This window comes from Bombus vancouverensis, chromosome 5, assembly GCF_051014615.1.
Source record: "Bombus vancouverensis nearcticus chromosome 5, iyBomVanc1_principal, whole genome shotgun sequence".
In the NCBI taxonomy this organism is placed as follows: domain Eukaryota; kingdom Metazoa; phylum Arthropoda; class Insecta; order Hymenoptera; family Apidae; genus Bombus; species Bombus vancouverensis.
This window is the reverse complement of record NC_134915.1, coordinates 10,366,590-10,392,047: the sequence shown is the minus strand read 5'-3', so window position 1 is coordinate 10,392,047 and position 25,458 is coordinate 10,366,590. Positions and strand designations below refer to the sequence as shown.

Sequence of the window (25,458 nt, the reverse complement as noted above, 5' to 3'; positions counted from 1 at the left end):
GATAAAAGAAGATTAAAATCTAAGTGAACGTGCATGTAGGTAGACACAAAGATCCATATTCTCTGAACACTAATATTTCTTTTCATCGCCGATGCGATCCTTCACGAGATACAGACAATTACGGAGCCAGGAACACGTGTGGTCCGTTAGATAATCTAAAAGTCGGTCCACGAAAAGCCCAGCGTCTCTCCTAAAAGATTCAACACCCACCGTTCGTTATTGGAATATTCGAGGCTCCCGTTAATGGAAAATATTGTAATTAACCAGTTCTTTACGTCGGATTCGGTGTAGAACGGTTAATTTATTCTCCGTGCTAGAGAAGCCGATCTATAGATCACCGATTCCGTACCGCGCGTTATAACGAAGAAATTCCAAGATTAAGAGGCGCCGCTGGTGTATATGCTCGCGCAGGCCGCGAGCGAAGCCGAGCCACAAGCCAGCCAACAAGCCATGCTGGAGAACAAACGTGAAGATTACATCATAGATTAAGTCACACTATAAATTCTGTCCAGGACGCCGGCGATAATGAGCTCCGAACGATACATCAGCGTCGCCGAAAACGCAAAATTAATGTAGTTCATCGCGCATTCCGTCGTTAGGCATAAATCCTTCAATAGGTCGCGCTGACTCGATCGAGAAGTGGAAAGAGAGAGAGATCGAGAGATTCGGTTGGAAAGATCGATGGAGACAAGAGGAGAAACGCGAGAATACGTACGTGGGCGAGAGGAGGACGAAGTCCGAAGTCGTGGACGGGCAAAGGACACGGCAGGAGGAGGGAAAGACGAACGATCACCGTGAGAGGGAGGAAGAGGAAGACGAGGATGAAACGCAGAAATGGAGGTGAAAGAGGAGGAAGACGTCGCTCGTCTGAAGAAAAACGGAACCCCAGTAACGTGTGCCACCTCGAGCGAAGAGTTCATCGTGGAACGGTAATGATTAAGCGGCTGATTAATTTCAGATTAGCGACCATGAGACCGTACACGCGAACGATCATAATGGAGTGTCCGCCGCGATTACAACTCGCTCTATTACGTTGATTAATCGGATACAACTCATATACATATGTATGACATTCAGCGTGCGCTGCTCGCTCCATTCATTCCGTATTCACCGCTCTTCGTACACACGATCGACCATTTGAACAACCTTTCATCTTTCTCTTCTATCGTTATACACATAATATATTCCGTGGATTGAATTTTTCTAGTGAGCGGTGTCTCTCATGTTTCTGGATGGACACGATAAATCGTGAAGATAATCGATCGTACGGCAATACTACACGCTTTCACCGATCTCGTTGCTTCACGATTTTGTCTCTCGAGATCGAGAAAGTTCTCATATATATGAATTTCTTTTTTGTCGGGGAGAGAGAAAGAGAGAGAGAGAGTACGTGTTTCCGCTAAACGAACTGGGCGGTTCGAGACGAGAGGTTTCGATATCGTAAACGGAACGAGATTATCTGGAGAAAAATGTCACGGTTCCCTGGGAGCATGGAGAAACCGACGAGCAGCCGTAAATTCGTTCGTCGAACCACTGGAGGCGTTGCACCGTGCTCCTGTATCGCGTTCCGCGTTTATATGTAAATGCAGCCTCACGCTGGCCGACTTAATGGTAATACTGTATTGCGGTATTGCGCGTAAAATGTTGCAAACGCCGGCTTAAGATTCTCCAATTGCCAAAATTATTGACACTCTCGGCATGGCGCCGGATTCATTAAGCCACTCGAGTAACGAGTCGAGATCTCGTGGTGAGCAACTCGTAACCACATATCGGAAAACAGTCCTTTAACCCTGCGATTTAAAAACAATTTATGTTCTTCGAATTGAGAGATTGTTAGTAAAAAATATTAAATGTCAGGTAATTTATGTTATACGAGTCTTATTACTCACTTACGCAGCTCTGAAAATAAATATCAATGTTTCCGGCACTCTTTCTTTTTTGCTAACGTTATTCAAAAACTTTGCATACGATCGAATATTATTTGCCATAGATATATATATATATATATTATACGTAGTAGGATACCGCTATTAATAACAAACAAATTAAATTACACTAAATTGTACTGCAAAAACGATAATTTGAATATCCTGAGACACAAGAAGATACGGACCGAACGCGAAACGATCCTCCTTTGCTTCTTGCTATCATCATCGATAGATTAAACGTCGTTCCGATTGGTCGATCAACAATCGCGTAAGCTTTGAGGAAACTGGATGAACCGTTTGTCCGTCGTTTAGCAATTCACAGCGGAAAAAGGAAAGAGACGCGGACTGGTACTGCCTCTAGCCATGCACATTCGATCTCTAGAACCTCCTAATTATTGACCAAGACTACTGCGTATTGAGCGCAACGCGCTTATTTCTAAAACTCCGTTACCTTACGCCATATACGAATTTCTTTTTCCATGATTATCGAACAACTATCCAACGGGTGTCTGTAATTAAATATTTTACACGAGGGGAATTACAGAAATGCGTGATCGACACCATCAAAAGATTAACCGAGCCAGAGAATATATATCCAGATTTAATGTTCTCTTACGCTCGTGGATCAAATATAGAACGCAAAGTATTCTCGCATTTATGAATTAACAGTAGAATTTTCAAATGCAGCGACGAGCGTGTAAGTAGGAAAATGGGTTATTTCAAAATTCAACTAATTACGTTATAAAACATATTAGGTGCTTAGTTCCTAGCTACCATTTCCAAATGAAAGAGAACTGAAATTTTGTTATTCTCTTTGTACCACCCCTGTCTTTTCTTTTCTTTCTTTTCTTTTCCTCTATTCACTTAAACATATTTAGCCATTATTTAGTAACAACTGGCAACATACATAGATCATTCTCTCTCTGCTATTGCCAAGAAGAATTCGGAAAAATAAAGCCGACAAGTGAAATCGACACCTTCTAAGATCTCACTGTGAAACCACGTTAATAACCATTCCCTCGAAAGCAAAAGCACGCGGTCCAATGACTTGTGCACGACGTTGTATACGATTGCAAAAGGTTGATGGGCTTTGAACTTTAGTCTCCTCCTAACTATACGTAATTAAAACGGTTCGTCGTCGGTCGGATAGGCCATCGACTTCAGACACCATGAAACATCGTCGTTAAACGATCGCGGAGTCCGTAAATCGCGGCGAACCGGACGCGGATGGTTCTTGCAGCATCGGGTCCTGGTCGCCGTTGCCATGTGGGTCGGATCGAGGCAAAGTAAGAATGCTCCCTATCGAAAAGGGGAGAATATAGATGGAATGGAAGTGCAAGAAAACGAGGCACAAAGAGAGGGGAAGAGGGAACGAGTATACGAAAGTAATAAAAGAGAGAAGGATAGGGTTATACATATAGAGGAGGATTGGTTAGAGCCACGCACCGGTTGCATCAATGCTCGTATACAGAAGAAACGGTGGTGGTGGTAACGCGAGTCAGGGCACAGCATACTGGTGACTGCAATGGTGACGACGGTGTTGGTTAGTTGTCGGCGTTCATGGCGATGGTGGTGGTGAACCGTGCAATAGTGACGACGCTGGCGGCGCTCGTGGTGGACGGGTACGGTCAGCTTATAGTGAGCATAGTGGGTATAGTAGTCGTTTCTGAGCGTCTGGCCGCCGGTATCCGACCGGAGGGCTCGAGTAATGTGGACTCGAGCCATATTAGGATGGCTGCACCGTGCCGTTTCCTGCCAGTATCCGATGTTATCCGATGCATATTGAGAATCCCGCGACTGCCAATGTGGAGCGATCGAGTCAATATGATCCCACGTTAAACCCTATTCGGTCTTGGCCTGCGCCCGCCTCTATATCCTTGGGAAATGTATTCCTTTGTGGGGGAACGGAAAGCGCGCCACCGATCGCCACCGCGTGTACCGATGGTAGAGGTACTCCGCCACCGGCCACGGCCGCGGCTAATTCGACGATAACATTCATAAAGTCGTTTATCAGCCATTGTTGTTGCGGCGCCGGTACTACAAGGTAATGGTTTTTAGTGGGTAAGAGCGGCGTTATCGCTACGAATACCGCCGGAAGAATGTTGGCGAGTAATTGTGCAGAATAAAACGCTAGTACGGAGTAAATCGTGCGGATCGATGCCTCGCTAACGAGGACAACCTGGTGAATTTGGATCAGGGCTTTTTTCTTCTAAGGAAAGTGCAGTTTGAATGTGAGCAATTGATAAGGCCTTTGTTGCGCCGGAATATAATTTCGATATCTCCATCTATTGTTCTGTATTCCATTTTAAATCTAGAACAATACCTTGATCTTTGATCTATAAAAATTCTTGCATTTTTTAACCATTTATCCTGCTACGTGCTTTGAAAATCAAATACATACAACGAAGACACGCTGTATTTGCGTCGAAGTAAAAGCAGTAATAGCAGTCTCAAGGCTGCAATGCTTCGGAAAAGTCAGAAGGCAAGAGGAGATAACCATGACTTTCTAAAATCAATTTTTCAAAGAAAGAAGGTAGAAGGAAATCAGAACGCCCGAACCAGAAGACGGCCAGGTTTCTGTCAACAATCATTTCGCCCCGTCGCGTCGATCCGTTCGCGGCCGGGCTGCGAGTCAATTTACATTACACACACCGATTCCATCTATCGATCTTACAATGTCTTCGGAGCCGGAGTCCCATTCGTCAGCGCTGTCCGCGCGCTGATTATTCCCCGTACGTTTCTCTTTGCTCCTTTTTTTCCGCCTCCCCGAGAGCCAAAGTGGCCACTCGTACTTGAGCGTGTGCACGCTGCATCGCAAGTAGCCGAAGCAAACGATTCGATTGCTGTCGCGTGTCTTGATAATAAAGGCTAACGCGTGTCGTAATCGGCCGATATCAGGATGAAGCGCGGCTGTGGATCTAAGATTTCACTCGGAAACGAACCGGAACGAAGAGAAAATTTCCCACAACCATCGTAAAGATCAAAAACACCTGGATAGTCGAAAAATTCCTTCGAAAATTTAGGAAACGGTTGGAACTTTCTAAATATACGAAGATAGATACAGGAAGATCACGTCAGAAGGTAATGGCGAAAATTCCAAGCACGTGACGGAAAAAGACGAAGAAAGCTGGTAGAAGATTCGAAAAACGCAAACGTATCCCGCGGAGCGCGCGAAAAACAAATTGAAAGGCGCGCAGAGAACAAGAAGAGGATGAACGAGTCTCGACTCGTGAAGCGAAGATCAGAAAAGGACGACGTAACCTCTTCGTCTAGAAATGAAAGACGGAACGAGCCGAAAGAAGAGGAGGAGCTGTCAAAGCCTCCCACGTGACGCGTACCGATACATACATGCCAGGAAGTCGACATATTTTAAAGGCAGAGCCACGCTTGCTAATAAGATCGCGTTTTACGACACCTCGTTAGAGGTGAAAAGATTTACAGGCGGCTTGGTGTTGGTGCACCCCCGACGCACAGAATGGTAGATGGCTCTTCTCTGTCTCGTTTTCTTTCCCTCGTTCGACGTCGTCGCGCGGGTACGTATAATATCTACGCGCACAACGGAGGAATATGAAGAGCGGCTATGAAGTTTTATGAGAAAGAATGACAAGAAAAGAAGCCGGGTAGAGCTTGGACCAATATAGGAGCGGCGAGCTACGGGCCACCGCAGTACAGGCTTTGTTCCTTCGACAATGAGCGTCTGGCTGTGTGTCCTTCGAATATTAGGCCCGTATACGCGATGGCTTGCCTCGCTGATGAAGCCGTGATATCGCTGATAAAAGTCCAATGATCGATAGTACGTGGCTAGACGAGCCATTGCAAGAGATACAAGCTGAACGAGGAAGAACCACTTTCGAAACGTCGTTCCTATGAAGGTGCATCAGGCTTTAGAAAACTTTCCTTACATTCTGCCCGACCAAAGCGAGATTCCTGTACAGGAATACGCGCCGCGCCGGTTCCTCGTGGTTTCCGCGAATCGACGCCGTGTTTGCGAAGGTTTTTGTTTTTTCGATTAAAAAACGAGGAAAGGGAAGAATCGTCGTTCGCGTTGATGGAGCGAGATACATTATCGCCAGCAGGAGAGACAGCAGCAGGACTACAAAGTAAAGATAACGGAGAAGAAAAAAGGAGGATAGAGAAAAAAGGGGCAAGGAACGAGAGAACGGGATGAAGAGAGAGACACGGAGATATGGTGAAACGTGGAGAAGGAAAAGAGGACCGAGGAGGCGAAGGTAAATAAAAAGAGAGTAATGAAAGGTAGCATCGGGAGTCGCACGGAAAGCTTCGGTTTGGCGTGCCTGGCGTGCTACGACGGAATTAGCGAGATGGTCGAACCGAGGCATCGGCATAAAAAGAGGCTGACTATGCAGAAGACACTTCATCCTGTAGCGGTGCGCTCATCCAGCCCGACTTTCGGTCTTGTCTGACAGACAGACTGCAATAGATAATATCTGGAGAGACGTTCGGCTTCTCTTCGCTCCGACTTCCACACGGCCCACTCGCATACGACTTCGTCGAGGTGCACGCGCGTTTCACGAACACATCGTCCGGCCGTAACACACTAACGACACACTTGTGAGTAACGAGAGAACCCTACACGAGCTCGAACCAGTATTCGGATGGCAAAGGTTCGTCAGTGTAGAAGAGAACCCTCTCGCGCTAAGCTAACGGCGTGCACTTATCGAGTTAGTTTTTTGTGTCAGCCGGTTATTAGATTATGATTAAACGGTTCGAAGGGCAGAGCGAAGATCGGGGTAAAAGCCGAGAACGAGAGGAGGAGGGGTGGGGGGGTTTGATCGTGGCGCGAACACAGCGAGGCCAGAACAAACGGCTATCGAAAAGGAGGAGCTAATTAAAATACAAATACCTTAACTGGCTCTGCGAAGAAGGATTAGTTCCAGCGAAGGCTTACGGCGCCGGGACGTCTTCCTCGTTACTGTCAAACGACTGGAAAGACGCTGACGCCTGACATTTTTCCCTTCGTTCTTTCTCTTTCTTTCTCCTCCTACCGTTGGCGAGAACCTGCGATCCTCGTTCATCTCCCTGTCTCATCCCGTTATATCGTGAATCGAATTGATACGCCGCGTCGCATTCTATTCCACGATAATCGGATTTCGGATGATTCGCGTGGCCGCGACCAAGTCTATTTATCGGTGCGGCTTGACGTTAAGCGGCGCGCGTTGAGAAGAGCGTTTCTTTTTCTAGCTAGTTAATTATTTTTTCTTTGGCCTGCCGATGGTTTTGGAATACTTTTTCGGTGGGTACCGCGGGGCTCGTTTAGCATCCTCCGGCGCGCGAGAATGATTTATGCAGCGTGCTTAAATTTCAACGCGTGCATTCGAACTTTGGTAGTAAATCACCTTTGCATTATATGAAAACTCTACCTCGGTTCTTCGTCTTGAAAAAAAGAGAAAAGCCGCGAATCATCGATTTAACGTTGCGCGAGATGTCGTTAAAGGAATACCTGCTTCGCGGACACCCTGTACGCCATAAACTGGAATACTCACCGGCGACGTAACCCGGGCAAAAACGTCCCGCCTACTCGATTACGTACCTGAAACAAAAACCACGAATTCCTCGTTAATTCCAAAATTCCTTGGCCAGAGGAACTGTGGTGGTGATGCTCGCGAGCCGTAGAAACGGGCGCAAGGCAAATTGCGGCCGCGAGGGACGGGAAAAACGATCGATCGCCGCGGTGTTCGACGCACGATCGGTCGTCGAAACGTCGCCGTCTCTTCTTCCTCGTGACATCTTATAAATTTACACCGGCGGCGTTACGAGCTGTCCGAGGCAAAAAAGCGCGACGAGGCGACCGATTGGCGCTACTTAAAACGACCGGTGCGTCGCCTTAACGAACGTTGTCGAACACGCAGAAATAGCTTCATAGTTCCGTAGTACGGTTTTTGCTCGAGGCGCGTTCTTGCTACAAGCGCGCGAGGATCCGCGATGTTGGGCGGAGAATAAGGAAACGGGAGACTGCAGGCTCGAACGAGGGAAAGAAAAATGTCGGGAACAAACCGACCGGTAAAAAGTCACCGGATCCACTACGGTGCGCGTCGCGTCGTGGCCGTTCATCGATGTTTGTACTTATCGTGGCCGATCGTTGTTCCGCCGCTGGAAGCCGGGCCCCTTCGAATTGATTTGTTGGACGGTCCACGGCCGAGCGGCAAAAACTCGCCTTGGCTCGCCGTGGCCGCGGAAAATCCTCGCTAACTAACTTCCACTGACCATCGGCGACAACCTGCTTTCACTCGTCTCCTGGATACCTCTAGATCTCTCAACGTTTTACTCTGGTGTCTGAGTCTAGTTAGAGGCTCGGGGTTTGTCAAGATTTGTTGCTGTAAGATTGGACTGGAGCGGAGTGCAGACAACATTTAATCCGGTTACGTTCTTTAGATCGTTTTATATACGGTCGGTTAATGCGAAATTTTTATCGTTAACAAATTTTGTTAGTAAAGCATGGAATTTAATTCTTTCGAGTAAAATACGGAAGAATTGTTTCAAATTCTTCGACAATGTTCTTCTTGAAAATATAAGAAATCCTTTTGCTTGTTGAGAGAAGAGTAAGGAATCCGAGGAATGTTTTCTTCGTTGAAAATTGCTAAGATACTGCGGATAATTCGTATTTACTAAATTTAGGAAAAATTAATATTACCCGTATAATATTCTGCGTCCCGTTAATCGTACAAATATATTGGATAATAGTACTATGAAGAAGGGGCATTTGGAAAGTGGAATGACGTAAAAAACAAAAGACGAAAGGGACTTTTACTGGCTGGGCTGGTTAGCAGGCAGAACGCTCTGGGCCTCCTCTGTTCTTTTCTGCTCATCTGTTTGACTGATTACAGGTGAGAGTCGCTTAGTAGGTGTTAAAGCTTTAGCCACACAGAACGCGATGACGTCACCTTGCTGTCGAAATAATGGTAGAACAAATAGACCGAAAGCCTGAAATATTTAACGGTATCAGCCCTAATGAATTCCTTTCTAATTAGGTAAACACTCTCTAATAATCGGCGCTGGAACTTCAGTAGCTAAGCAACCTATAGTATCTAAATGGATGCTTACAAGAAAATGATTTACCAAACACGAATACCAAACACTAAAAGGTAATGGAATGTAATGAAGTATTATTTCCATAATTTCCCATGTATCCCTTAAAATTTATCCCTTTGTCGATTCTCATATGCTTCGAACACAAGACTGAATTATTTTGAGCTGCGACACTTGCGAAACACACGTGCCAAGTGTTAATGTTAATTTTCATGATGTAACAGGCATGTAACAAGAGGAAGGATAGAGGAAGCTTGATAAAATCGAAGAGGCGAGCGAACGATCGAAAACGAGGCGATCGCCGCTCCGTGCCGCTTCGAAACGGCCGGAACAAATCAAACAATATAATAAGCGCGTGGCAAGAAGCGACGAGCTGCAAGAAGCATAAAAGAATCTCCGGAGGATGCTCGTCCGCGTGGAATTTCCAGCGTATGATCATCGGTATCTTTCGGTAGGATAAGCGAAGAAGGTTACCGCGGACAAAAAGACTCGAAGAGGGATAGAGGGGAGGAAAGAGGGACAGAGGGGGCCAAAAACAGCCGGGTCAGAAGATGAAGAACAACGAGGAGAAAGAGGGAGAGTGGGAGGAGGGGGTGGAGACGGAAAGGCGACGGAAGGAAACTCGTTTCGCGAAAAGAGACAACCCGGGGAACGCGAAACGAGAGAAGAGGAGGAAGAAGACGACGAGGACGTAGAGGAGGACGAAAGAGGGAGAGGCGAGGAGTAGAAGGAGGAGGGAGGAACTGCGAAAACGAAGTACACGGGCAAACAGGCATCAGAAAAGTGTACTGGCTTTAACGAAACGGTGAACACGAGCGACGAAGCGACGGGCTCTCTCGGCAGCGTGGAGTTTCGAGAAAGAGATCGAGAGAGACTGCTTGGTTCTTGCGCGCGCGAGCGTATGGCATGGCCGTATTTCAATCGCTGGAGAAAGCGAGATGGTGGACCAGAAGAAAGAGAAAAAGAGGAGAAGAGAACCGAAAGTCGAATACCGGTGAAGGCGAGTGTAAGACAAGATATCCTACTCGCGATGGTGATAGTCGAAATGCACGTAGAAGTAAGGCATGAGGAATCAACGATGCGATATACGCTGAAAAGAAGAATGAGAAGGAGAAACCAAAAAAGGGGGAGGGCCGATAGCGAAGAAAGAGAAGAAAGAGAGATAAAAGCAGAAAAAGAGGAGAAAGACGGAACACGATGGTGGATAGACGGAGGAAAGCTGACGGAGAAGAGATGAAGAAGAGAAGAGAAGAGAAGAAAGAGGAGGGGAGTAGAGGAGAGCCTTCAATGATGTTCATCCGCGTGTAGTGAATATCCGGCTCTCTTCGTTCGTGTGGCGGGAATACACGCGCGCGGTCTTGCGAGTTTCAGGCTATAGCCGGGCTGCATACAGGAGAACACGGCCGCGCTACGGTACGCTATATGTATACGTAGGGTGTACAAGGGAGCGAGGGCCGAGTGGAGAGACCGGAGAGTGTGTTGGGTGTCGGGTCGTAGACCACAGCAGAGTCAGCTCTCCGAGCGCCCAACCGGTCGGGCAACTTTTTAACGAGCTGCGGTTCTCTTCTCCGCGAAGAGAAGGAAAGCCGAGACCCTGGCCTGAACCGAGTTGAGCCATCCTCGCTTCGAAATGCATGCATGCATGCATGTGCGCCATGTGATACCGAACGTGAACGAGCGAGGGACAAGGAAAGGAGCTCGGGGACCAGCGACCAGAGGAGAGTAACGCGAACGTAAGAAGAGAAGAAACAGAAAGAAAGGAGGAGCAGCTCGAGGAAGGAGCAACAGCACCGTGGACGAGAAGACGCGATAGAAAAGGAGAAGAGAAAACAGGAGAAAGACGAGAAACAGAGAAAGAAGTAGGTGGAGAGACTCGTTCTTTGGCTCTGCCATGGGCATGCGGTTATAGGGTTAAACGGACCAAACTCCGTTTCGAAGCAGCCCTTCTCTCCAACGGAGTCTCGTGGAATCGAACGCGCGCGATTACCTCGCCTATTTACGGCACTGCACCTCTCTCACTCTCTCACTCTCTCTCTCCCTCTCCTTCTTCCCTTTACCCCTTCACACTCCTTCTTTCCTTCTGATCGAACTGTCGGCGTAACATAGGGCTTAACGCCGTCAGAGAATACCTGCACGAGGCATCCAGTCGTTTCAACTACTCGATGCCATGAGCCTGTGTCCGGCCTTGCTGCGTGCGCTAACGTGCCCGTCGTTCTTGCTACCCACCAAGGATCTTGCTACACCGTTCCTCCCTATCATGGTTACGATATCGATTCTTACGCGATTTCATAGCATACCCGTACACATGAACCAGGATTGAGGAAATCTAACTTGTAGGTGGAGCATCTGCTTTGAATTTCGAACCCGGAACACGTTAGAAATAGCGTCCCTGCCGCTACGTGCACTTATTTCCATCGATTTTGCAGATAGTATCGCCATATACATACCTAGTATTACACATACCTACACGATGTATTTTAATGCGACATTGGATATTTCTAGAAGATTCAAAGGAAACGAGGAAAATCCCAAAACATCGAGATTTCGAATCTCCGCTGGATGCGTGTTCCTCGTTAATCTTCGGGAGATTCACAACCTCGCACGATTACTCCGTGAAGTATTAGCAGCAATATGTGTACAAGCTGCAGTTTCCCATGAAGTATATCACCAACGTCGAAGGTAAACGGTGTCGCTGTATCACTGTTATTATGCTTGCTCCGGAAGCCGAGACTGCACTCCGAGAAACTGTATCCCCATTTTTACGCTCGTCCCTCCTAACGTTTCTATTTCAACCGCCACGCCAGAAGAAATCAGGTCGTCACGCGTCCTGCACGATTTCGATTCGCAATCTCTTTTCCAGTCCTAGAATTTTCTTTGCGATACAGATGTAAATAGCCTTTTAACAGGATTTCAAGAACGACCGAAGCGAATTTTTAGTTCATCGAATTATTCGAATAACAAGAAACTTGGCCTTTTAATATTATACAAAAATTGTTGGATTTTCGCGGTATCGAATATTTTCAAAAATCCTCTGTTACAAAATTCAAGGAGAAAAGCTCGAAGCTTATTCAAAGGAGAAATCTTGTCCGCGGCATTTTATAAAAATTTCCAAGCTACAAGCATTTGTAAATATCTTTCATTGAAATTACTCCGAGTAACGATTTTTGATAGCTTCGTGTTAAACCAAACGCAAAAACGATCGCACCGTAAAATGCATCGCTATCTCTAAAGCGAAGCAAGAAAAATCGTGCACAAGGAGCGCGTCGATTCTCGCGGAGCGGTCGCAAAATCACGAATCGAAGTGGTCGATGCTGTGCTAGCCAAGGGCCATTGTGCTGGCAGCTACTCCGAGACTTTATTGAATCAGCGTAAATCGGGCCTACTCGACTCGACCGCGCGCGAACGTTCGGTCCGCGTAATGTCGGCATTACTCTTTCGCGGGATTCCGTACGGTTCGGAATTTAAAGACAACCGCCACGGTCAGATCGGCCGCGTGGAAGTCAAGAAAAGAGCCCCTCGTTTCGTTGCTGCGAGCCCACCTCGGAGCTATATCCCCGGGCAAGAAAGACCGGCCAGCAGCAGCAACAGCAGCCGTGGTGAATCTGGCCATGGCATCTTCCTGCTGTTGCTGGAAACGCACGCGAGTCGCAAAATGCCATGGCCTCTCATGGGGCCCTTCATTAACAAAGCCTTGCCTTATAGGATATTCCATCTATTTACGACAGTCACGAACGAACCAGTCAGATCGTTAGTCTCGAGCGATTCCTTTTTGTATCCCTGCCCGGTTGCTCTGACACTCTACTCTGCCCGCTTCAGCAAATTTTACTTTTATGTTAATTCTTCTTTCTCGCTCGATCGCTGGTATAATAATAGGAACAGTTTCGCTGGAAGAAATTTACCGGATAAAAAATTTATGGCGGAATCGACGAGGTGAATTTTTGGGTGGTAAACACGAAACCCTGTAGTAAAGCGCGTGGATCGCCCTTAAGTACCCATGGGTCGGTGATTCATTTATCGGATGGAAATTATCCCTGAGGCAATTTTTCGTGGTTTCATCTTTGCAAAACCGGGGCTGGGCCCCCGGTATCGGAATAATTATAATTATCTGGCTGTTTGCAAGGGGATTCTTTCCGCGGCCCGCTTATAATAGCCACGGTTAATTTATCGAAATGCTGGCTCGCGTTCGACCATCGTTCGTGACAAGGCTGATCGAGAGTACCGCCGGACTGTCGAGGTCGGATAGTTCTCGCGTCGTTCCGGCGTCGCAGCCTGTAATTACCGGAGCTGCCTCCAGTCTCTTTTGACGTCGTTAACGCCTCAGAATTTCCGGTTCTTCCGTTCCTACGGCTAACATTGTCAAACAGCCGAAACGATCGACGAAACGATCGAACGGACGAGCACATCGAAGACAAGAACGCTTGCCACCACGCCTACCTTGTTGCTCCTTTTCGCTTTCGTAGAAACGTATCCGCTCAATTACATTGCCGCGAGACGCGCGATCGTAGCACACGGGATTTTTCCATACAGGATCATCGACCTACTCCTTCTCCCTTCGTATGGCAGTATTATCGTATACACCGCGATAATCCGTGTTATCTGACTTCGGTGCCGACACGCAAACCCTTCCAGAGTTGCTCGGCGTTTTTCCTTTCTTTCTATTTTGCTCGAGAAATTATCAATGATAAGGTCGCGATGGTGCACGAAGCGGGACCGAGCCACCGAGAAAGGCTACGAGTGGAAAAGGTACACACAGCCGCGGGCAAAAGACGAGAAAAGAAAGAAGGGAAACCGAGAGAAGCCGAGGTGGTGCGGTGTGGCGGCTGCCGGTGGTTCGCTGTAAGCGTAGCTAGTGGCTGAACGCTGTTGGATCTCGAGCGAGAGAGCAGCTCGTAGAGAACCGATCGGATCTTCGGGTCGGTCGGGCTCTCTCGTCGGTCTCTACCTTCTTTTATTACGTATTTCAATCGAGTGTAGGTCAATTGACGATAATCACGAGCGGAGTTATACCCAAGGCCGACCGATTGGAGGGTGAAAATGTAACGAGCCCGAGGAGACGAGTTGTACGGGGCGCCGGGAGGCGCGGAGGGGCCGGACGACGGGAAAAAGGATGAAGGGCGAAAGAGAAGATGACGGAGGGCAGAGGGTTGTAATGAGAGGGTAGCGGAGCGTCGATAAATCCAGCGGGTCCCAGCATTTGTAAATTACAACCTGCCAATACTGATCCTCGGTAAATAAATGAGCCTGCCCCCACGCATGCATAGCACTGGCCCGTGATCCGGTCTCTGAGCAATACCGTAGATATCGCGGTGGCGGCTGATCGCGTTAAACCAACAGGAAGGCGGTGTTTCAGCCGATCCTCTCCCGATCCACAGCTCGACCGGACGCGAAATGCCTTTCGTGGAAACGACGTTTCACGAGTTCGCGTTAAATTCTTCTTTCGATTGCATGGTTCGCAAATAACGTTCGTCCCTTCTTCAATTCGTTCGACCATCTTTAGTTCTCTGACTCTAACAGAAAACAAACAGACTATTAGATTTAAGAATTCCTTGGTAATGTATGTAACGTATAATAAAGGTATTTTACGAATACGATCGCTACAATCGATCTCGATCTAGAGAACAAGTTTGAAAAGGAGAGAATCGGTGAATACTAATCATTCGTATATTCTCCCTACCTGTTGGAAAAGTATTTTATGCCTTGATTTTGAGAAAAGTAATTTTGATCTTACCTGACATAAAATATGCTCGGGACACCCATTTCATAATCAGACAGACAAGGACAAAATTCGTGATTTATTGGTAGAGACAAGAAGTTTATCGTTTCAATATGAAATGATGAAACTCTAGAAAGCATTGAACGTTACAAAAGCAAGCATCCATTTACATTTAAACAACCGAAGAAAGGTATTGAGACTGAAAGCCTCTAAACAGCGGAACACTAAGCGACATGATCTTATTAGACAACTTAATAATTCGACAACCTTGCACGCAACTGAAACGAGAGACCGTAAGAATGGGGTGAAAACACGATGGAGGGTGAATGTTCGATAACACGATCGTCATATCCCACTGACAAGTGGAGGAAACGCGAACACATTTCTCTACCCTTGTTACGATCGTTCGAACACTTTAATTCCATTAAATACGCGCTCCGTAAGGACGGCCCCATTCTTCAAGGCGATCTGTAACGGAATGGTTGGATCCAGGGGCGGACTCCGACTCGCCGAAACGGTTAGCGGGTATTTAACTGAATATCGAACTCATTTGTATCACTTAACCGAGCCGGCTGTATGAAGAATTTATTGCCGCGAATTAATCTAGCAGCACAATAGCGCGTAACGATATCTCGCCGCGTATCTGATCGGCCGAGGCCGTGAGCGGCGTGGCGAAATAAAACTATAAATTTATTAATCATGCTGTCCGCCGCCGTCTGTTCCCCTGTTTCTCCTCGCCGGGGATAATTACGCGAGCGGTTCTGCCTTCTACGCGTTCGTTCGCTCGCTTTCGCGTGCGCCGTTTCCTTCTCCCCGAAAAAAAAGGAAAAAATACACACGTCGGGAGATATTCCAGTTTTCTGCTACGTTCTGCTTGTATCGAAGTAATTAAGGGATCTTGTATGTCGGCTGGTGAACCGTGCCGCGAATGGAGGAATATTATGTATTTAATCGTGGAAGATTCTTACGGAGCTCATTCGTTGTTAAGAATAGTGTTTAACATCAGGTTAACATGTTCACAGTATAAGATGTAGATTCGAGTCGACACGAACGTATTTGCAAGTTGTGTACATGGTATCCGCTTGAATGTGCGACGTGAACTAAAGATTACGATATTCTGGACAAAATTTCGCAAAGATCCATTCCAAACACATGAATAAAGTCTTACGATACAGAGGAATTTATTAGACGCTATAGAGAAATTTTACAAAAATTTATTCATCTCTGAACTGTGGTCTCCAAACTATACAAAAGCCATAAACGATTTTTAGAAAACTATAATTTGCAAAATAGTCTAATTAATAAATAAATTTTTGTCAGCGCGAATAACGAAGAGAAGAACAGAGCACAGAGATAAAGCTCGTAAAATCACGAAAGAGCGCAACGAAATTCGCTTCTGTTCTGCTCCAAAGAGCGTGGTTCGCGATCACGCACGCGTCTTGTCTACGTTCGAAGTTCGCAATACGTATCGCGGAGTGTGGACGAGCCTTTAACGAACGGGCTGAAAAAAATTGGCCAGTTTTCGTTTACCGAGTCTTAGCCGGTTCGCGAGGTCGTTAATTTTCGGGTGGCCGCCGGTGGGATACGTCTCTCGCCCACCGACGAGTCTTTGAACCCGAAATTACCTTCGGCTGTCTTGGCCTGCTCCCCGATGCTTTTTCGAAGGTTCGCTAGATTCGCGAGAACGTGAGAATGCATCCGCATCCAAGAGAAACCCTCTTTAGAATTTTCGATCATTTGCATCCAGCTACTTTCCTCCCTTCGATACATTCCGCGTAACTTCTTTTAACTCTTTCTTCCTTCGTGGAATAACTTAAATAAATTCAATGTTGAAATTTTATGAAAACGAGAATTTCCAAGCGAGCTTGACGAAGAACGGGATACCTGTGTTACGTTAATAGTAACTTGTTGCAACCTTCTTCCTTCGTAGAATAAATTTAGGAAATTTGCAAGAAAATTGGAATTTCCAAGTGAACACTCGATTAAGAATAGTAAACGCTTGTAATTAACTATGGAAAATGAATGGACGGTAAGAGCACGCAAAAAACTAGATTGAAGCGTGGAACATTAGGCTCGAAAGTACCGTGAACAATTAGACGGTTGAAACAAGCTGCTTCACGCTTAAAGGCTAAGATTGCTCGATAAAACAGATAATGCTAGACCCAACGTATTTAACGAGCGCCACGTCAAAAGAGCACAATCCCCAAAGACTTCTAACTGCCAGATATCGTTTCATCGTGTTTACTTTGATCCTCGAGGAAAATTAACGGTTAAAAGAATGATTGCATGCAATCGAATAACGTTCGAGATTTTCTCACGAAGGCAAACTAACAGCGTATTCGTGGATCTCCATCCACTCCTTCAAACAGTTTTGTAGTCTGATCCAACTTCTTCTGCTAACCGAAGAGGAAAAACGGGAATGCATCGTTCGCCATGCGAGCTTTTCAACTGGTGGCTGAACATTATTTTCCAGCGGGACGAGTTAACAGTCGCTCGTTTCCTCGCTGGTTGAACGTGCTTATTAAAAGCAGTCAAGATGTCAAAGTTTCACGCGCTATTAAACGATCCACGGGTTGAATTATTACGGCAGGAAATTCGAATAGTAAAGAGAAAAACAAACTAGCCAGGGGAGAAGGAAGGCAGACCGGGAAAAGAACTAACCTCTTAATAGGTAGAACAATCTTCGACGAGTTATCGGAGGAACTAGACGCTATTAAGAGTAATTACGATGTTGCGGCATGAAACTTATGCAGCGACCGCAGCTTTTCACGATGGCTCGTGAGTCACGCTGGAAGCATGACTGTACATAACTGAACAACAGTCGGTCCATCCTGAAATATCCACGAGGAGTCTATGGAATACAAATCAAATCGTTGATTTTTACAATAATCATCGATGGTGGACACGTTTCACGTTCGTCGAGAAGAATCCTTGAACGTCGTATAACCTTCAACAGTCCACGATCGCGGTTGTCCATTTCCTGTGGAATTTCGACTCGTTACAAACGACCACCCCGGCAAACTTGGCGAAGCTAAAACGCTCGTTAGCCGAACGAAGGAAAGTTTTCTGCGGCCACGGTAACCTCGCTTCGACTCGAGCAACCGATCGATTCGAGAGGAATCGGTTGCGCGAAATTCTGCTGGCAACCAAGAGCCGCTACGGGACGAAGAACGCACGAAGAAGGAACACACGAAGCTGCAGACACTTTTCTCGGCACGTCATACGTTCGACAACGGGCCAGACCAGTCGGTGAATTCTGGACTACCTTGGCGTTGGCCTGGCTGATCGCTCGTAGCCAACAACGCATCCTCGGAGGAGGCCGTGGAGTTATCGTAATCGTTAACGAGACTGCTGTCAGCGTGGTAAGATAGCCGGGGGTCTCTTACCATTAACCTTCCGCTAACAAAGGCATTGCCACGTTCTTCGCTCCCGGCGCACCGACCCGCTCCCTTCCTTATTTATATGCATAACTCAGAAAAGGTGTAATGAAAATTTCACGGTCAACTCGATTATAGACGATCGTCCAGTCTCCCCGTCCCACCTCTCTGCCGAGATGCCTCGCGCGTGTGTGACTCTATCCTTCTCCATTCTATAACCTGTATCGGCCTCGATCTTTCTTCTACCTGTTCATCCCTTCCTCTCGATCGCGCGTTCATCTTGTCTTGCTTCAAACCGTACCATCAACTTCGATTTCTCTCTCGCCGGAGAATCGTGCTTCTAATCCCGGCGAGTTAACTCTTCCACTCTGTCTTCTTTCTCCTCTGAAATCTCTACCTTCTCGTCGCCTTTCTTCTTCGTCGAATCGTCTCGCTCGCGCTCCGCTCGTCGAGCACGCCGGTTACATCGGAAAACGACTTCTCGGGATCGCGCCTCTGTCGGCGATAAATTTTCCACGGCGATTACCGATACGCGTCGATTATCCCCACAAACCGCAGCGATGATAAACTTTACAGTAACGACGAGGATGACGAGTGACCGATCGAAAGGCGGGGAAAACGATGTAGAACGTTTCGTGGTCTCGTGAGTAGTATGTTACACTCACTCGCGGCTATTACGAATACCGGGATTATATTTAAATGCTCGGAATACGGGATCGCTTGTCCGTTTCATCGGTGGGAATTTATATTTATTTGTCCGGTACCGTTACCACGCGAACAGCATACTTTCAGCCCTGATCGGACCGCGGAGCATCGTTCGCGATTTGATTTCATCGACGCCGTTGCCTCCTTATCTTACTGCGTATCACTTTTTCAGGGATAACCGAATGTATGCTCGAAAGAGGAAGCATCAGTCGATGCTAAACATCAGGAATCCGGTTAATCGATGATTTCGTTTCGTCGGATTTGTATATGAAATATATGTCGGAGAGGACATTAGAATTAGGGTTAGGGGCGTGAAACGAATCTTCGTTTGGGTTACACGTTGTCGTTGTGCAATAGAGAAGGCATTGACTAGTGCAAATACGATTATTATAGAGCCGGACAAGTAACCGTGGTAGTTAGGCACTCGAGAAACTAATGACAATGATCCTAGGTTCAATAACGAATCCGCGGTCGACGGGATGATAGATGAACGTACTCACAAAATCTAAGTCGGATGCGTGATATTCACTGGTCGTAAAGGGGTACTCCTTTCATCAGTGAGATCGCGAACGAGAATGCCTTTCCCGTCCCGATGATGCCACAGAGGAAAACTATAATGGGGTGTGTCTAAGGATACGAGATCATCGGATTCGTCGAGAAAAGCCTTCGTTCAGAAAGTAAGGGAAATTGACGTTGCTGCTAATTGGTCAATCTCCATATCGGTGGTTAGAAAAAGATGCTAGCCGCCCTCAAGGGAAAGTTGCTAGTGGGAGACCGCGCTCGTTGAAAAATATGTCTCCCCTATTTTCCCGTAGTTGGGACAAAGACTGTTTGTCTGTTTGAAGGACTTTAGTTAACTAAACCTTAAGATTTATAACGGGCCCTCGGGCTAGCCGAACATGTACTGCGGAGACGCATCGACATCTGGCAATCATCTTACTCGAAGAATAGGGTCTGCGTGTGGCGAGCCACGGGACAGAAACCGTTGGAATGTTTACTGTCGCGTGTCGCCACGAATATTTCCTTTAAGGAGAGCTATAGAATTACTCCATACCTTTGCTAGGCAAATCCCGTGACCGCGGCTACGTTCGGCGACTGACTGTCGCCTCGAGCCCAAGCTCATTATCACAACTCTCGAACAATTACAATCGGATTGAATAACTACAATTGTTCAATTACAGACTCCGGTGTTCTTTCATCTCCGACATATATATATATACGTATATGTCATGTTATATATGAAGAAAGAATATATGTTGCATACATATAGTTGACGAGGGAAACGATGCAATCTTCGTTTATTTAGCGGAACGCGTTCCAAGTTACAAGCGTCGAAAGATGACAAAATGTATTAGAATAATTGTAAGAACTGAAAGGCCATCGGAGCTGAAAAATGTTATTGCCAAAAACATTGTAGGAAATCGAATTAACGAACAGCTGATTGTCCAGTTACAGATAAATAACAAGACATTTGTACAATTAAAAGATTATTTAAATGCCATAATGTTAATAGCGATAAAAAATAATTATCGGTTAAGGATATGCCTTTAACTGCATCCTCCAATCTCGAGAATACTCATCAAGTAAATCGATTAAGAGTTTTAACATTTTATTTGTCGAATCGAAACGTCAGAAAGAAATGCGCAGTTGAAGCGAAATTGAGGGTTTATGGGTCGGTTCGGGGCGACTTCCTTTATGAACTGTTTGCCGCGTAAATCGCGAACGTAATTCGCGCGAGGCACCTCCAAGGACGCTGAAACGAGAGACAGCGGTGCATTAAAACAGCTTAGTACCACAATAAATGAACCGATGAAGGACGTAAGCTAATTGAGTCAACGTGCTTTGTAATGGAATACACGATGCACCACTGCGTCAGCCATTTACGAAAGCTATTCGTCTCTTTCCGCCCTGTTCTCTTTATCAAACCTAATGATAAGTAGACACTCCGCGCAACTTCATCTTGCACTAGTTTTCTATCTCCTTTTTCCACTTTCCGGTATATCCTTTCCGTTTTTTTTTTTTTTTTTTTTTTCGTTTCGAAACTACCGGTTTGCGCTAGAAGCATTCGCAACGCGTGCACTCTCCATCACCTTCCGTTCTTTCTCACGCGGTCTAAATTAAAATTATTCCACGGAATATGCCGCAGCAGCTATCGTTACGACCCATTGTTACCCGCGGAGAAGGCAATAAAGTGACTGGTAAAAAGTCGACGCGAGAGATAGAGAGCCGAGTACCGCGAACGATAAGAATGTAGGACGAGAGTCTAGCAGGTGATCGTCGTGGGCATTGCCTCGGGATTCGTGATTTCGTGTCAGGCTTCGGAACAATAAACAACGTCGCTCTGTTCCACACAGGACCGCAGAAGAAAAGTTCTCTACGAGGGAGTGAAAGTGCAGTCGACACGACGAGCATCCCGGTTCTGCGACCACATCCGCGATACCTGCTCTCAGCTCGGGATCACGAGCAGCGTTTCGCGGGATTTTGAAACGTTCGGGTTGCGATAATTCACGGCTAGAGTCGCGGTTTAATTGCAGGATGCCAGCGAGACTCTGTCGTTTACGTGAAACACGCGAGATGATTACGTACAGTGGCTCGTAAAAGTATTTCAGCACTTGCTATGGAAAACTTTATGTGTGTTATATAAAACGTCGTGAAAATTAATTAATAATGCAACGAAACACGATTATCGTGATTATACTGGGAACTTTTGAAACAAATCTGAAGATGCATATGGAAATTACAAGTTATTTGATTCTTTCAAAAGTCAAACCGATTAACGATACACGTTATTAACGTCTTAATCTCATTACATAAGTACATGATTAATATTCAATTCTCGAGAAATAAATGGCGCTGTTAGCGAAATTTCAAAATGCTGCATGCAACGCATGTAACGTATCCATAAAAAATGCCTACAAATGTTCCAACACTTTGCCGGGCGACTGTATACGATACGTGAGAAAGCCTGAATTTTCATTCAAGTTACGTAAATCGCTCATTGACTTTCATTGAAAGGAACTAGCGAACGGCATAATTAACTTTTTCGTTTCTGCGCCATCAGTCTCCGAGCAGAGACCACCATCAAAGTGGCTCCATTTGCGAAGTCATTTCGCCCGAGACGTCTAATCACACTCCTCGTGCAAACATCTTTCAAACTTGCGCAGAAAATTTACGAAGAAACGACCGTTTAAATTTACCTAGAAAATCTTGTAACCGAGCCAAGCAATCAGGCTCCACCGTATCATCGTGGAGCATGTCAACCATATTTTTTCCTGTCACTTCCCATCGGAACTAACCATAAACGTCGACCAAATACCAGTGTATCCAACATACCGCGAGACTGATCGAAGGTATGCAATGTGTCCTTCGATACCAATGGAGACACGTCGATAGAAGTGTCCTCGTCAGACGATGATTCTCCGTATACGCGAAACACGTTCGCCTGCGTGTGGTCAACGCGCATTAGACTGGTACTAACCTTCGGCCAATGATTACTTTGACAAAACGACGGCGTAGAGCTTAAGCGGTTTCTATGCGAATTGGGTAACCGATCGAGTCGGGATACGTTCATTAAAAGCGTCGCCGATAGGGTCGGTTGATCAAGCCGGACAACTTGATTCTCGAACGACGCCAACGTCCAATATAAGACGGGACGTATTTCTCGTCGAATCACCGTGAAAGTTCCGTATTTTTCAATGTCTCCTTCTGTACGGTTATCTCGGAGAGTGTTCGGTCCTGACTGTCGTAGTTGCATTCCGGATTAATAAATTACGCAGTTCGAGAAGGCCAGGTGAATTATCGGTGGGCATCAGTCTTTATCAAACTGGTGAAGGGACGATCGGAATCCGGTAGTTTCGTGTAGCATTGTGCGCCACAATCCAGACGCGTTTGATCGATTTTCTTGTCGCTGGCTAATGAGCAGCGAGACAGTCAGCCTGGTTCGTACCTCGGAAAAAAGGAGAAATTTCGAGGCACAACATCGATTCGTGAACGATTTTGAGGTTAATTGCACGACTCGTTTAGAAGGGCCCTTACCTTCCACGAATATATATCTATAAGTCATTCTTTCTCAGTCATCGCGTGTGCCTCGTGTTACCCGTATCGTAACTCTGATATACAGGGTGGTCTCGTGGGACACGCGTTCTCTCGCGTCGCACGTGGTCGCAAGAAACACGCAGTTTCCTTGAACGTATTGCAATTTCCTCTCTAAGGAGCGATCGCGTTTCACCCCAGGCGGTCAAAGAAAGCTTGTAAAACGTTCGGTGAAACCGCATCGCGATGAAGTCTCGTTGAAGAGATCGGTGGAGAAGCGTTTTATTTCGTCGACCGTTTAACCTCTCAGAAAAGGCACGATCGATCACGGCCGTCGATTTCCTGTATGCCGGAGAGGATTTCGTAACTGAAACTCGGCTGCCCTTAAACACGTTGAAAATCGAACAGGGAGGAGAGGAATCGAACGAGCCTTCGCGCCTCGTTTTTTATCAGAAGGGAAAGAGATGGTCCAAAGGAGAAGTCACGAGGGAGAACGAGAGAAGAAACGACAGAAGCAGGAGAGTGCTGCCTCTTCTCTTCCCTCTGAACCCATGAATTACACGCGGCCACCTTGGCCGGCTCGATAAGTGGACACCTTGTCAGGACTCGACCGGTATCCTATTTTTAAGGATGCTGTCAGGCCGGCCAGTTCGGTAACACCCTGTATACATCGGACCGAGGTTCGGTAGTTGATTAGATTTAAAAGAATGCCCCGTCACCTGCACCGTTGAAAGGAGACTAGGCCCAGGGGCGGGCTGGTGGGGCGTTCGAGCCGAAGGTAGGAGGGGAATGCAGGGGCCTCGGATAGAGGGGAACGAAGGGACGAAAGGAAGGGATGAGGGAAGGGCAGTCAGAGAGGGGAAAAGAGAGTGGGAGACGAGCATGAGGCCCCAGCGATCACTGACCGCTTTCGCCGATCCCAGCCGCCAGCTAGCCACCTTTCAGCGGCGCAGCCATCGGGGCATCCTCCTTCTTAAGGCTCATTCACATCGCTTCGCTAATCAAACCCGACAGCCGGGAGGAAAAAAGTGGCGTTGGATCGCCGGTTCCCGGAGAAATCATGGGAATCCATTCTTTTCGTGGCTCCGACTCGCGAAGGATTGCGCAATGCCCACTACCCTAAACGATTCCAAAGAATTATCGGCACCCAGACTGTAATTTTTGCGAACATCTCTTTCGTACCGTGTAACATCCGCAGTTGGGAAGGCGATTATTTGATTTTACGGTGCAATTAAGCGCACTTGAGAGAGCCACATTCTTTTCCCTTCAGGAATTTTAGAACGATGATTTGACTATCTTTTCTTTTGCTTTTGGTATTCGCACGGCCTTCGTCCTCTACGTCGCAGGTAGACGCAGACTGTCGTCTACGCGGAAAGGTGCGACTTTTTCCTAGAAAAACACCGGGGCTTCCGTGTAAATGAGAGGCGACACGACGGGGAGAAAAAGAGAGGCGCCAAAATATTCGTCACACTTTCGCCGGTGAGACGTGTGATACGCGATTAATTCGCGAAACACCGGATACCCGATGACTAAAACGCAGGCCATCGACGATATTACCGCGGCAGGAGAGACGACCGCTGCGGAAAGGTGAAATATTATACCGATTTAAGCCCGCGGCCTTGGTAAAGATCTTGTAATAAGGATCAATGAAACCGGACGATAAAATATACCGACTGCGAGATTCACTTCCACAGTACGATTTATTTTCCCCCGCTGCTATTAATGACAGTGAGCACTATCCGTTATTTCGTTGTAGCCACCCCGCAATTACGAGTCCTGTTCGACTCTCGTTTTCCCCCGTGGAATACCTGAAAGTACTTGATGTCGTACTTGACGAAGCTTTTGCAAGAGCTTCGATAAACCCTTTCCCAGAGGTTCGAAATAAAACGAAGCAAAGGATACATTGTAGGCTGGAACTGGAACGAATCGAGAGCGGACAGCCAGCATTCATTTTACTAATGATACTTTTATTGGGCCAATGAAAATGATGTATCCTCTTATTTGAATTTCGATGAGTAAATCAACCGGTGGAACAACGATGTATTCGAGAGGGAAGCCTGCCAATGCTGGGCCCCTACTTTGGCCCAGGTAAAGGTAACAAATCACTTTTCAACGACGGGAGATGGAAGCTACCGAGCACTGTTTTCTGAAAGGAGGCGCACTTCTCCCACTCTTTCTCTCTCTCGCTCTCTCGTTCTCTTCCTCTGTGGGCAACCACTTGACGTGTCCCTAACACACGATTCCTGACACAATGCGGCCGATCGTTTTACACTCAATGGGGACCCGGGAATGCGCGAATCCCAAACAGACCATAAAGCTAATAATGACGAAGCGGAAAACGCCCCATGAAAGGAAAGTATTTCACTTGTTACTTTTACCAAAAGAGCCACACGCACCCCATTCAACGTAACACACGCTTCTCAACCCTTCCACATCTTTTTGTCTCTTTGTTTTTCTTTTCTTCGTCCTTCTTTTCTTATATACCACGTGGACGGTGTTCTTTTCTCTATAGTTCCATTATTTCTCGTTACTTGAACGATCATCGAAGATTTTACGAGATCCCCTGGGACGAAGTTCCCCCACGCTTCGAGGGATACTAATAAAAATACGCGCGCGCGTCTGCAATTCACGCGTAGCTTCTTCTCGAGATTAGTAT

At 46.6% G+C, this 25,458-nt stretch overlaps 1 protein-coding gene across 1 annotated transcript in view; it reads right to left on the bottom strand.

The window, feature by feature from the left end:
* Positions 1–25,458, bottom strand: part of Su(var)3-3 (lysine-specific histone demethylase Su(var)3-3) — a 101,758-nt gene that overhangs the window by 27,296 nt on the left and 49,004 nt on the right. The gene's annotated exons all lie outside the window — the stretch shown is intronic.